The sequence below is a fragment of the Berghia stephanieae genome, chromosome 2 (assembly GCF_034508935.2).
Source record: "Berghia stephanieae isolate SIO BIC M18660-M18661 chromosome 2, UCSD_Bste_1.3, whole genome shotgun sequence".
Lineage (NCBI taxonomy): Eukaryota > Metazoa > Mollusca > Gastropoda > Nudibranchia > Aeolidiidae > Berghia > Berghia stephanieae.
The window spans coordinates 54,938,007-54,943,006 of NC_088361.1; the positions used below are offsets into that span (position 1 = coordinate 54,938,007).

The 5,000-nt window shown below is 31.9% G+C and overlaps 1 protein-coding gene across 14 annotated transcripts in view; it reads left to right on the top strand.

The window, feature by feature from the left end:
• LOC144965175 (zwei Ig domain protein zig-8-like) overlaps positions 1–5,000 on the top strand; it is a 254,589-nt gene that overhangs the window by 61,957 nt on the left and 187,632 nt on the right. The window lies entirely within an intron of this gene.

Genomic DNA, 5,000 nt, shown 5'->3' on the forward strand with positions numbered 1-5,000 from the left:
CTTCGTTAAAGGACGAGACGATGTACCACTGATCCACCGACGCCACAAATTAACTTAATAATTATCTCTTCAACGATAAGACTGAATTTCTTTTAAACAATATTGCTTCTTTGTACTTAACTATGACTCGTTTTAAAAAATATTTTAATGATTCGAATCAACAACACAAAAGCTATGACGTTTGTAGTATTATAAAGGGACTTTAGTGAGAACTAATCAAACAACTAGCGGGGTAAAACCAATGGCGAACAGCCAAATGACTTCAACTTCATTCATTATAATAATATACTAGGTCTTTCTTGAGCACAAGAATTTGAAACGAGAAACAAAAGACAAAAAATACGTTGGAAAATAAAGCCACAAACGACGTTATTAGAACACAGGGAAAACACACATACACACTCACACACACACACACACACACACACACACACACACACAAAAGAAGCAAACCCATCCAAACGTTGAAAGCTTTTTGAAATGTAAAAGGCTTTTTATTGGTTGTAAAAATGATACTATTTTAAGCTGATTTGACAACCTTGCTGTAAAATAAACAAGCAACCACGGGGGAAATATTATCATTGTTATATTATCGTGTAGAGTGCATGCAAAAATTGACATCTCCTACTTCTCAGGTAGGCCTATTCTATTTATATCTCGATATATGATAGGTACATAAGCTTTTAAGGTGGAATGTTACATCACAAGGTTGAAATCAATGCAACAATACACGCCATCAGTGCACGGTTTGCCACGGCAAATACAAGTTGATTACAACATAAAACCAAAATAAATAAACATAACAATTTTTTAAAAATATGTCATCTAGCGTCTCAAATGGAATTACATAGAAATGGCATTAATGGCCGAAAACGATACGATTATTTGATGTATCAGCAGGTGAATGCGTGTATTTTAGATTATGTCCCTTTGTTGTGTCCAACAGAGTAAACGATATTAGAGGAGAGGTCACAGGTAAACATTATTTATTTTTGAGGGCTTGATTGTTCATACGAGTGAAAAAAGAATCTCACAAAATCACGCAATTACAATAAGCAACAAGCCACGACACTGGGATTCCAGTCCGTATTCTTGTAATTATTTTCTGTCCACCAATCTGGGACCTGCATTTGGTTGCGGCTATTATGTGGTCTTGTGGAATGACTCTCGCTTTCGGATCGGAAGGTCCAGGGTTCGAGACCCGCTCTGGGCGGCGCTTAGTTGATCCTTTACAACGGCTCATATCTCACATTATCTGGCCGTGCTGAAGTGTAAAAATGAGGACATGACCTTTTTCTCTGTCGGAAAAAAGTGTAATATCACCTAACAGGCGTCATGTCTCGTCTTTTGTGTTGTTGGCGGGGACCCCTTGTAAAGCGCTTTGCGCACGTTTAGTGGATAATGTCCTATATAGATGGTCTAGTTTTTTGATAATGCATTCACCCAATAGAGCAGAATATTTATAGTTTCACATTGAACACAACCGAAAATTTCATATTTCTGTTTACTGTAACTTTATATTCATTAAAAAAAAAAAAAAATTAAAATCACTTCGACCTTATACCAGTTTGACGCGATGACTCACATTTATTTATTATTAGCAGTGAGTGCTCTCATCTTGTTCAATCTCCAAAACGTTGGGCATATTTTCATAACTTTGAATTTGTTGAGAATAAGAATAATATGATATTAATAAAGAATGAAAGAAAAATGGATAAAACGCTTCAAGTGTCTGAACAAACGTCTTCTATTGAGCTCTAACAATCTGCCCTGTGTTTGCCGATACGGTTGTTTTGGTTTTGAAATAATCCATGACGTAATTCAATTGAAATATCCAAACTGTTTTTATTTTATCGCACGTTCATGTGGGAAGAATGAGTAACCGCTCGCAGAAGCTTTTAATAATGTTTGGCAAATGAGTATAAATGGATGTGGAGTTTGGAGAAATATTTATAGTGGCTGACTATGTTGATTTAAATCTGGAAATAGATGGGGATATTTTTACATTATTGGTGGCGCGAAAAATAACATATGGGGGAGTAGAGTTGGTAATAGTAATGATCGTAATAATAATAATAATAATAATAATAATAATAATAATAATAATAATAATAATAATAAAAATAATGATGATGATGATGATGATGATGATGATTATGAAAATAATAATAATAATAATAATAATAATAATAATAATAATAATAATAATAATAATAATGATAATAATAATAATAATAATAATAATAATAATATAATAATAATAATAATAATAATAATAATAATAATAATAATAATAATAATAATTAATAATAATAATAATAATAATAATAATATAATAATAATAATAATAATAATAATAATAATAATAATAATAATAATATAATAATAATAATAATGATAATAATAAAAAATAATAATAATAATAAAAAATAATAATAATAATATTATATAATAATAATAATAATAATAATAATAATAATAATAATATAATAATAATAATAATAATGATAATAATAATAATAATAATAATAATAATATAATAATAATAATAATAATAAAATAATAATAATAATAATAAAAACGTAAAACGCCCCAACTCTGTATAAACAGGCTCCAGGTGCTTTACACAAAGGCATAGAGAACAATAGTGTGACGTCAAAATACGGGTTCCAATCTCAGGGGAAGTGTGAAACCATTCCTCAGGATTACTGGATACAAAGCTTGTGTAACTATTCTTCTCATTTCAAATAAAGTGATTGCATCTTATATTTTTTAAAGAGAAAGAACCATGCCTGGTGGTTAAGAATAAAGCTAACAGAAATATATCTAAATGTCGAAAGCACCTAACAAAAAAGCCTTATACAATTAATCACATAAACTATATTGTTTTTAAAAATTTGGCCAGTAAACTCGTCCTTCAATAAAATGGCCAACATCTTGGCTTTTCCGGGAAGTCCGAGGTTTGAGTATTTTTACTAAGATTATGGTCATATATCTAGTTTTCTGGCCAATTTTTATTTTGAAAACGTATTATTTTTTAAATTATTAACAGCAGTCGTGCCATTGACTTCACAGTTGCTTATATACTCTTGCGCACATAATCAAAGCAAGGCTCATGAAAGTACTCATTTTATCCTTTTAATTTATATTTTGTTTTCATATCATGAGAAATCTATTGATGTACGTATTAGAATATACCACTATTTTAATTACTTTTTTCGCCTATTACAAGAGCTGTAACCTAACAATAATTGCCGATTTGGACAATAAAGATTATTATTATTATTAACATTTTGATTTTTTAATACTACGTTAAGATAATGATAAAATGGAACAAAAGTATGCCGTCAGGAAATTGGTTCCATTTTCATTGGAAGTGTAATATTAATGTTTCGGAGGACATGATACATGAATTGCGTGTTTAATCTTCTGGTTTTAGAGTGATGCCATCCTATTTTCAAGTCTGAATATAAGCTGGACGTCAATAAATATCATCCTTCCTCTCTTTTTTTCGTCCTGTCGTCCTAATAATCTGCCTTTACACCCTACGCCGAAAATATCTATGCCACCTTTTGATTCAATATATAACCTGTTCATTATTAGTCCTAAGGAGAGGTTACACACTCACTTCAAAATAATTTGGAACCGGAAGAGTAGACGGAGTGAGGTCATGACTTTTCTGCCCAATTGAATGCTAGATCCACTGAATCAATCATTTCGTCGTGAAACAAACACAAAACACCCCATACAGTCATTGGGTTGAAGTTGAGGCCACCTAAATAATACAAGGTTGATTTCAAAATCAATTATTTCACAATCAATTGCGTAATAGTTGTCTGTGTTTTAAGTGTTACAAAACACCACATTATTTAATATTTTTTTACAGGGCGAGGGACTGAATAAATAACTTATAGCGTTTGCATAGAATCATATATTCCGTCTGCTTTCTCGAGTTTCTAGGCAAAAAAAAAAGTTACCATAAACCAGGTAAAGAAGCATTACATAATGTGGTATTCGATATTATTTCAGTAGATTTGTGAGGAATCATTTGAGTTTCATTCTCGTGTATTTCAATACATAGCTAACGAAACTGAGAGGATATTTATTATAATGTAGATAGAAGTCGTTCAAGAAATTCAATGCCATCTGTTTTTCGTTTTTCTTTTCTTTTTTTTTTAAATTGTATAATAAGTTTTTGAAGATTAGAGAGAGTCAACCCAACCATTAATCTTTACCTTAACATCACGAAAAGCAAGTGTTGACACCTTGAAAAATGAGAAATGAAAACAGGTGTCGTTGAAAAAAAAAGGTCATACATACAACAGATAAAGATTTTACAAATTATAATTATTGTAATTCTTTAACTGTGACATCAGTCACATACGAGGGTGAGTCAAAAAGTAATGGGACTCTACTTATTACTTTAAAACAAATTGAATCAATAACATGCATTAAACCTCAAATTAAAGCTTGGCATTAGCCTAGTAGAATGTTACTTCTTACAATAGTCTCCGCCTCTCTCAATAGCCACAGTCCACCTTTTTTGTAAGGTCAGTTCTTGCTTTCAGTTGCTGCAAGGACTATTTGTACCGTTCCGAGTTGATAGTGATTTCCTGTGGTAGGAAATCAACAAGGATAATACCTGTAATGTCCCGAAACACTGTAGGCATAATTTTCCCAGCTGATTTCTCAGCTTTGGTGGTTTTGGTCTGGGGAAGAGGGATCGGGATGTCGCCATACAACCGATTGTCTCTTCGACTCCTTTCTTTTTCACTTGCTCTATTGGACTCTCCCTCTCTCTCTCTCTCTCTCTCTCTTCTCTCTCTCTCTCTCTCTCTCTCTCTCTCTCTCTCTCGTTCTATCTCTCACTCTCTCCCTTTATGTCAAAGATCATTTTTTTAAAAATACGCTTCAACAGTCATGACGTCACTTCCCTCGAAATGGCGCATGGTAATTTAGTATCTGGCTCTAAAATATCGGAACAATGGCGGACGCCCTTA